The 10394-nt window shown below is 41.4% G+C and overlaps 1 long non-coding RNA gene across 1 annotated transcript in view; it reads right to left on the bottom strand.

The window, feature by feature from the left end:
- LOC132471550 (uncharacterized) overlaps positions 1–10394 on the bottom strand; it is a 251268-nt gene that overhangs the window by 111476 nt on the left and 129398 nt on the right. The window lies entirely within an intron of this gene.

The raw sequence follows: 10394 nt of genomic DNA, 5'->3' as shown, positions 1-10394 counted from the left end.
GTTTCCTTTCAGATGTCTCACTGGACATTAACATTGTTTAGTGCCACTTAACTTTGATAATATGACCTCTTGCTGCCCAGCTTACATATAAAAACAAATAAATTGGATTGCCTTTATAAGTTATTTTATAAATCGATACATTACCTTTCCGTTTCTTCTTGAGATGTACCTCATAGGAGTCAATATGTATAGAATGTAATATTTTTGCAACATTTGATGGCTTTGCCATGGTTATGCCAATGCAATAGACAAGTGTGCTCACTTCATACCTACTTCATGCCAGCCAAAAAAGTTTGATATTTCTAATGGTGTTGACTTGGTTTGCTAAGGGATGTCAGTGCTGATGGTAAAGCACACACACATCTTCATTCATAGTAAACGACACCAGAGATGTGTATCCCGAGTGAGCAGTTTGTAGAACCTCAAGCTAGTTAGGCTTAGACCTTTTTACCATAAATAGTGATGTTGCTAATTATGGGCTTGCTGCTTTTATTTATTTTTATTTGAACAACTTGTACATGGTACATAAAAGGAGCAGACCAATAGTAAGGCCCAATCCCATTTCTACCCCTTCCCCCTTCCCCTTCCCCCTCCCCCTTGTTTTGAAGGGGTACGGGGAAGGAGTAAGCGCTACCCCTTACGCCTTATCCTTACCCCTTACCCCATCCCCTTCCCCCTTCCCCTTACCCCTTCAAAACAAGGGGGAGGGGGAAGGGGTAGAAATGGGATTGGGCCTAAGTGTAACAAGTGACACCTGTTTTTGTCCGAGGATAAAAAGTCGTGTGAAAATGGCCATGATAATTCCTCATAAAAGTCCAGGAGTCCAGGGAATGGTTTGAGACCCTGGCACCAAATTGGAACAGGCAGTTATTCTAGAATACTGTGTTTCGAAAGGTGGAAGGCCATCAGTACTAAAAACAGTGGCAGGCCGTACATGAAGCGCTGTTGCCTTGTTGGTGTAACATGGAAGCTTCTCTTGTTTCCATCTCTGTTGTTGTGGCTGAGACTACAACCATATTTAATCAGGAGTGGTTGCTATGATTACTTTGAAAACAATGCAGCCACGGTTGAAATAGCAGGTGTTATCGTGTAAACTTTTATTTGAAGTTATTAACTTTGTGGATGTGTTTTCTTCATGCCTGAAGAGGAGAAACACTTGAAAAGCACTTTGTCATTACGACCTCTGCTGTGTTCTTGATCCTATAAGGGCAGAATTCTAGTGTTGGCTTATTCGGCCTAAATGCATCAGCTGCTATCGATTTCTATAGGTGTTTACATGATTTTACTTGATAACATCAAGTGGTTCTCGGGATATCATCCTCACATAAATGAATAAAAATTCTCTAGTGTTTGAGTTAATTTATAATACAGAGATAGTTACTTTTTTTCTGCTTTATAAATGTCTCCAAATCATTCTCTGCTGTCAGAAATATTTGTACTACAAAAAGTTTATGATGTGGTAAATGGTAAAATATTCTATCCTGACTTCTGAATTCACTTTAATAACTGCTAAAAATGTTAACAAATCTATCTGAAGTTTAAATGAACACTGAAACGCGAGTCTTGAAAAATATGTTGCTATTTAATGAATTTTTATGTCAGTTTTGCAAAACATTCTTAAAAGCTACAGAGAAATAATTATTTAGTTTGGACGACAGCGATCCAAAATTTCACGCCACCTGCTGAACAATGTCATGAAAAATGAATGATGATGGTATCCTGTTATATTCATGTGATAGTCGACGTGTTTTGGATACATTTTTAAAGCATCTTTTTAGGGACACATAACACCCGTTGTGCAATCTAAAGAGGAAGCTCAAAGCTTATTCTGCCGATACCTGTTGTTATTTTGGACTCTCGGCAAACAACAACATTGTTGTTAGTTTCACCACCGTGAGTGATGGGTTTGGGTGTGATATTGTGATCGGCAATGTGTGTCGAGACCAAACTAGACCATCAATTAAAGATCAAAGAAGAAGTTTTTTTTCAAAATAAAGTCTGTATGGGAGGTGAACACACAAACATATTCTACCGTATTGTCAGTTCTGCTACTGCTTCGTGCTGCAACAACTAAAGGCACCATTGCCTTTGAAGTGTTGGAAACTCTCCTCAAAGGTACTGACATGAATCAAACCTCTGACGGCCTTTTGACAGAGATTGATGGCTTGGGAGGAATTTATGGAGATCTATTGAACGTCTAGGGCAAGGCGGCTGTGCCAAGTTCCATTTTGATTTCAGGCGTGATTAAAAATGCATGCTCTTTCATTATTGAACTTTAATAATGTGCCCAGGAAGGTCAGTAATCCTTTCATCTGCATCTCTGGTTCACACTTCAGCGCTTCCATGGTGACTCGTGCACTTGAGAGAAAAAAAAACCACAGTGAATTGCACAAAAACTCTGTGGGATGGCTTTAAGCTGGGTCAAAGCTCAGAGGGGAAGGAGCCAGGCTGTTTCTTCAAGCCCCAAGGACATGCAACACCACTGTCTTTCCTTCATACCAAGTCTATTTTATTCAGCTATGGCAGCAAATGTTTTTGTTTGTGAGTTGTTGAAAGATAAAATAGTTTTTCAGAAACTTCTGATAACTTCAGATTCTTTGGACAGATGAAATGGCAACTGAACGGCCACATGTTCAATTACATTGCAGTTTCCAATATATCTATTTTAGTTATAGTTCATATTTTCAGGCCATATTTTCAAAACCTATTTAGTAGTCTACTCTGTATGGTACCCCCAGACAAACAGTAGTTACATTTAGTATTTTCTCTATCACCACTTCTACTCACACAAGCAGTTGGTATATCAGCAGCACATAATCAAATGAAGCGCTACCTTCTGGCACCGACTGTGGATGAGCACTACTCATGAAGCACCAGGTTTGGTTGCAGCTGCTAAAGTTGCAAAACTTTTGCTCCTCTCATTGGAATCTTCCTCACTGATCACTCCTCTGCAGAGGGTTGAAATTATTAAACAAGCTTTCTGATCAAGCTTGCAGAGCATAGGATAACTCTGGCACTGCTGGAAAGCACCCCATTCTCTGTTTCATTCAGAGATATTTTTTTTCAAGGGAGTGGGGTGAATTCTATATGGCATCTCAACCATAAAATTCCCTTGCTAAGCAGTAGCAAGTTATTTTCGTGCCTCGTTCTTATGGACACGATCGATTGCACTGAAAAAATATTTAAATGTGAAAGTGCTGAATTGCTTTGCCTTCTACCTTAAATATTCCATGATGTTTCAGATCACGGACCCCAAACAGAGTGATTAAATGTCCAATAAGCACTTGCACTCCCTGCTCCACCAAAGGCTACCTTGTGAGCCATAAAGCGTCCTTCAGAGATAGGAAAAAGTAATTTGTACCTCAAAACAAGATAGTATTTACAGCCATGTCCTCCATGGCGAATGATGTATGTTGTCATATAGTCCCGCCCAGACTATGCAAGGAATCATATTTAATAGCCCACCAGTGAGTGCATGTAGTCTACTATTAAAGCTGCAGTTGAGTCTGTTGTTCTGCTTAGTTTGACTTATGCTCAAATTAAAATGCAAAACCCATCCCAACATAACGATTGAAGGGTTTGGTGGTTTGAGACTCCTCTCCCGGATGTTATAAAATGAACTGAATATGTTGACGCATAGTCAGTGAATACATACCATAATAGTCTGGAGGAGGTCTACTCTATTCTAATGTCCTTTCTCCCACTGTTTTTATATCACCTAGCGTCAATGACAGTTTGTATAGTTTCAAAATGTCAGGCTTATTAGTGTATTAACCTTGTGATGCTTTTCTATAATTGGTCTTTGTTGATTCCTGGACCTATTTATGTCCCCTTGATGATGTTAAATTCCTCCTTTATTTCAATCACATGTGCTCTAATTAACAGTGAAGTTTTATGTTTAAAAAAAGCGGCTTCATTAGGTATGTTGCTGTTGACGTAGTTGTTTTTATAGCACATACTGTTCACAACGCACCTAACCCAACACCCTCCTTCCTCTCGTACTCAACTGAAAGAAACCCTGCAGCTGCCCGACAGCCAGAGCTTATCGGTGCTTTCTACTCATGCAGTATTGTTCTCACCTTCCCGTGACTTTGCATCTACTCTTTGTGTCACCCCAATGTGTCAGTGCGGGAGCTGTGACTGACAGCCACTGCATACTGTATCCCGGCTAAGCGATAATTAAATTCGGGCTTTGCCACATTCTCTCCCAGATAACTGTTTGGCTGCTTATATGCTTTAAGTCCCTTTGAATGTGCGAAAATGAGTCTAATCGTAACAGGGAATGCTTGCGGCGGCATGTGGCTCTGGAGGTAGAGCGGAAGGCTGGTAACCGGAAGGTTGCTAGTTCGATCCCCGGCTCCTCTTAACTGAGTGTTCGAGGTGTCCCTGAACAAGACACCTCACCCTAAAAGCTACCGACGAGCTGGTTGTCACCCTTCTTGGTTGACTCCGCCATCGCTGTGTGAATGGGTCAATGTGAGGCAATGTTGTAAAGCACTTTGATGGGCCACTGGTTAGAAAAGCGCTGCATAAATTACGTCCATTTACCATTGCATTTGGGATTGCAACTACATTACGTCCATTTACCATTGCAACTACAAGGACGATGTCCCCCAACGAGGAAGTTCACACACACACACACACACACACACAGCCCTCCATGAATCACCAATAATGATTTGATGTCTCTCTAGAATTTTTATTACCATAGTGATGCTGGTTAGGCCTTTGTTTTAAACATTAATGAACACCCGTCTCCTCTGTAGACCAGTATATAGCCTCTGGCATTTAAACAGGATGCCAGGAAGTTTCTCTTTGATCACAGTTTAGGAACCACTAAGATTACAATGATATTACAATCCCCTCTGAGCCCGGGGAAACTTAAACTAGACAGGGGGTTGCCTCCTTTGGAAGAGTACACTTTATGTGAACCTTCATAAACTATTAATTGTGCTTTGGGCAGGATTGTACTGATCTTTGGAGCAGTTGCCAAATGACCGTGCCATACTATGGTAATGATCATAGGACAGTCTTGCATAACAACACAGAACGATCATTTGTCTTTTATTACCTTTTTGTTGTCAGGTGTTGTAGATAGTACAGTAGTTTCAGCCTCTTATTTATTAAGTTACGTTTTATGTCATGGTATCTTACTGACGGTGTGTCACGAAAATGCTGTTTACTATTATTCAAAATCATTATGTGTTTATTATTATTCAACTTGAACAAGCAACTCAATCTCAGGCCCAATTAAAAAGGTTCACAAATGTTTGCTTTGAATTGTAAAAACCAATGGGACCGTGAAGAAAGATGTCGAGCAGATATCTACCTTTTCCCTTGTCTTCTTCCCCATAAGTTTTTTATAGTTTTTTGCTGTTTTTTGTGTGACTTTCTAGCACAATCCCAGAGCCTGCCCTCCTGCTTAATATTTTTTACCTGCCTCACAAGCCCCATAAAACAGATTTTATAGATTTTACTTGTGCAAGCAGAATGATTAAATGAAGACGTGTATTTACCTCTCTGGATGTATGTGATGGGTTTATCTGTGCTCTGTGGTCATATTCCTGCATTACCTGCAAAGATTAGAGGAGGCTGGAGCACTTGTTTGTTTAGATTCGATGTTTGGATTAGATTAAAGCACAGAAAGGTCCAAAATACCTTCCAAGCCTTAAATTAATCATTCATTAAACTCTTTCTCACTGCCAAATTTGCCCGTCTTATAACTAACTTTTTCCTGCCGTGGTCCGTGTGTATACACAGGCCGAGGTAATAAACCGGCTTGTTATCGCACCCGAAATTTACCCTCTCTGACAAATTAGTCTGAAGAGGTCTACTTTCCGTGCGTAGCCCCGCCTTCTTCAGTGAACAAAGAAAGCCGGCTCCTTGACGAAGGGGGATTTTACCCCCTCGGTTTTACACAGGCAAGACAGTGAAATTGCAGGGCGTACTGGCTAAAGCAGTGAGTATTGTTATGATGGTATCTGTTATATTAAAGAAACATAAACATACAGAAACGTATACATGTTTGAAATTGCCTGAATGATGATTTGGAATGTTTAAATAAGGTGTCTCAAATAGATTCAAGATATTTGGAGTAAGGGTAAGATACTGAACAAGCAGTATTATAAAAATCTTTGTACCACTGATGGGAAATTTGCAATTCACTGATCACCACTTGGACAATGCTATCCAAAAGAATATGAGTATGTAATTTAATCGGTAAAATGCATTATGTCAGCACAACAAAGGAAAAACGGGGGATGCTCCAAAAATCTGCAAATTTTTGCACGACATTTTCTTTAATAAACCCAACGGAGGAATGCCGAAAAATTTGTATGGCTAAGTGCGCTTATTTTGGGACCCTGCCCACTTTTGGCAGTGGAAACGCGAACCGAAGCACACCTAACCGCACCGAACCGTACCACACAGCTCGGTGTTAAAGGCTTCTGATGACTCTGGAGTGTTGATCTTAGTACTAAGGAGAAGGAGGGTTGACGAACACGATATAGCTACCATGGCTGAAAATAAAACGGAATGATTAGCCTTCACTACCTGTATCAGTGCCTCGAGGGCGTTACAATTGGGCATTTCTGGATAATAATGCCTCAGCATCACTTGAAGACCTAGGAGAGGATCCACTTGATATGTCTCTTCCGGACTCTGAGAAAGATCAGTCCCTCTGTAGGTTACCTTCGCTGGTGGCCTTTCCCACAGCTCCTCAGTCTTGTGGATATACTCCAAGCCACTTTCATATGGAAACAACTGGTCTGAGCTGGTTCGGACACAGATCATTTACTACAGCAATTACAGGTTGTGGAAATAAGCTAAATGGCATCTTCCACCCTCATTGCATGGGATAGTGTCAAAGCCTGTCCCTCTGAACCACCTTGACCAATGCAAAGCAATTTATTCTTATGGTGTGATCCAGATGCCTTGGACACCAGCCTTCCAAGTTGCACATGTGACCTCATTTCCGGTCTCGGAGCACTTATAGTGTTCCCGTTCGTCTTTGTGATTGTGTCATGAAATTGGCTAGTCGTTGTTTATTGTTAGCTACATTAGCCTCTTTAGCAAACCAGCTTGAAAACAAACAACACAACTTTACATTGTGTCTCACGATCAAACACCTGTCTCCCACCGACCTTTAGGTCACTGTTCTTCATGTGCCAAGATGGTGGCTCAGAGAAAAAAAATATTTATGGCTACGCTCCTGACTTTTCTGCCTTTTTCCAGAGAGGCAAAGACTAAAGGTCATAAATTATTGTCTTACTCATTTTGTTATTGTTTGACAAAAATGTCATGAAGGGAAACTCTTTATATAAATCGTTATCTCACCGACCTAAATACAGGCTGCTAATTCAATATAAAATTTAAATTGAAATACAGCAACTAATTCAGAGCTGAGGTTTCCTTTCCTGAGAGTTCAACAATGTGGATGTATCTGTGGAGAGCCGGAGTAGTGTAGGAGTCCAGCCAAAAGCTTCTGTTTCGATCCCCATTTTCTGAATTCCACTTTTAAGCAGTCTTGGAATGAGATGTCCAATCCCTGCAGCGCCTCAGTGTTTTTTGAAGTAAATACTTTTTTATGTGCAGTTAGTAATTAAATTTACCAAGGGGCTGTATTTAAAGCTTCATACAAATCAAATCAACAAAAAAAAATTGACAGAACTCTAACGTTCCCCTCGGGGTTGGGGGGGGGGCGGGGGATGACATCATCGTTTGCGTATCTGGCCTCCACACGAATCCGAACAGGAAAACGCATAGGGCCGTTTTTTATCTTATCCTGGGATAAGATATGGGGCGGCTTACCCTGGGACCTGGTTTAAAAAAAGTGTGTTTTTGGCCACCGAAAACACCGGATCCGTCTGGACGGTCGGCCCAAACGCAGGAGACGTATGCATTTTCACAAAAAATCGTTTCCGTGTGGACAGGGCCTCAGAGTTATCTCCTCTGACAAGGGATCCCTACAGAATGTGGTAATATACACACTGTCAAGTAAATATTCTCTAGACTTGAGTAAATGTAGCCGCAGTGTGATCCACACTCGTAGATCACACAAAATACAGAAATTAGAAACATTGAAAATGTATGTCTATTTGTGTCTATTTTCATATGCACAATAAGAAACATGTTCTCAGTCATGCAAGGAAATTCTTCCTTTGTTTTCCACAGACTGAATGCCAAGAAAAAAATATATAAAATATGCAATATACAAATAAAATAGAAAAAAGCTGCAACAATATAGAATATACAATTTACAAGATAAATAGAAGAGCAGCAACTAGATTAAATAATAAAATAAATAATAAAAATAACACTGCGTGCGTACGGGCGTGTGTGTGAGAGAGTTTGCCATGTCAGTGCAACCGGTCATAAATGAGGCCTGACCAAGGTGTAATTGCTCCCTGGGCAGCCGTTTCATTGTTTTAAATGCCCCTCAGCCATGACAGGCCCAGAGCAATAAAGCCGTGTGACTGATCTTTTATTTTTTAAGGACAAGCCAGTTACAGAATTCTGTTGGTGGGTGTGGAATTGCTGTTTTTGAGACTTGGCAAGCAACCAGCCAAGCATAGCATTATGTTTCTTCTCAGGATTGATCCTTTGCAGAAGGATGTTATTTGAATCAAGCCCATAGCTCTGTGACGGTCTCTCTGCGATAAAACACTCCAATGTTTATTCATTAGTATGGGCATTTTGTCCTGTGGAAGGAAATCAATGGCTCCATTTCCTCCAAATACTTAGTGAACTGATTTATTCAGGTAGGTGTATTTTAAACATTTCTTTAGAGGTTTCAAATTGATCTTGCTATGAAGGCCTTTGCTTATTTATTAGAAAGCAGAAGAATTCCTATATTCGATTATCAGACATTGAATTACGGGAAAGCACACATTTTGTCAAAGCACTTACAGGAATCGTCCAAAAATTTATATATTTTTTCCCCTACCAATGGGCTGATGGGGCCAATAGCCTTATGTGGGTCTGAACTTTTCTGCGCAAGTCAATTATTTTCAGTCATAGATGTGTAGCCTTTCTTTTTTGGAATTCAGACTCTCTGGTGATTCCCATCTCTGTGCCAGCCTATAGCAGCCAGTCTGTGATGAGCATTGCAGGTACCATGGCCAGCAGACCTTCCCCCCACCTCGCCTCGCTCTTTTCCTTCTAATCCAACAGCCCGTCTGGATACTGCTAAGCACAGTGCAGTGCCTCCCGTCTACTCCACATCCCCTTTCACTCAGGAGTAATGGGGACGCCAGAGTGCCTGCCCGCCTCTCTGATCTTACATCTCTCGTGTACATCTTCCAAAAACAAGTATCTTTATCAAGTCTGTTTTCTTTTCACTGCTTCCCTTTTTTCCTGCCCTCTCTTCTGTCGTCCTCTCACTTCTCCTCCTTTTTGTGCCGTCTTAATGAGAGAGGCAAATATAAAGCTATGCTCTTTCATTTGCCGGCGTAGTTGCGAGGGGGGGGAGGGGGAAGAGAAAGAAAAGAAAGATGGGCCTTCTACAGAACACTAAAGAACACGTGGCTTCATTGAAACAGATGACCGTGGGTTTATGCTTTGTATATCATTATCACAAAAGCTCTCTCACTCCTAAACACACACACACACACACACACACACACACACACACACACACACACACACACACACACACACACACACACACGCTAGGGGGTATGTGCTACAGGCATCCTTGGGATTGGCAGTACTGCACTTACACTAACTTCTATCTGTGTGTGTGTGTGTGTGTGTGTGTGTGTGTGTGTGTGTGTGTGTGTGTGTGTGTGTGTGTGTGTGTGTGTGTGTGTGTGTGTGTGTGTGTGTGTGTGTGTGTGTGTGTGTGTTGTCAAATCCATGTGGAGAGGCCTGGAGAGATCCATTAAATGCACTCCGCCCATTGGGCCAGTAATGAACTAGTGTGTTCTCCAAGCTCCCAGACCGCCCCAGCACATCAGTGTCTGCAGCTACATGCATTAGTCATGGCCAACTAAAGTGTGTGTACCTTTAGTAGACCACAGTCAGCCATCTCCAAAAGGGGCTCCATTTAGAGACGTGGGGTCAAAGTGGACGGGAGCACATGGTGTTGTTGGTCCTGTACTTTCCTAAATAGTGGTCCACCTGGTCATATACACAGCTTGGACAACTACAGAACAGTAACCTCTCTCTCACCAATCCATCAGCAAGTATAAATCTACCCCCAGGGTGGAATGTAAATACTGGCCAAAGCCACTGTCCTTCAAGATCTTGTCAGATGTAAGGTTCTCTTTTCCCAAGCTCAGCTTTGGCTTTTAGGGAATGAGAGGAATGATGAACTTGGGCTTCCAAGGTGGTCCACCACGATGAAGTGGGATCCTCACATTTAAAATATACAGGGGGCCATCACTGTTCTGCAT

The sequence above is a fragment of the Gadus macrocephalus genome, chromosome 14 (assembly GCF_031168955.1).
Source record: "Gadus macrocephalus chromosome 14, ASM3116895v1".
In the NCBI taxonomy this organism is placed as follows: domain Eukaryota; kingdom Metazoa; phylum Chordata; class Actinopteri; order Gadiformes; family Gadidae; genus Gadus; species Gadus macrocephalus.
Note: the sequence above shows the minus strand (reverse complement) of the source record. Positions and strands in the feature narration are given on the sequence as shown.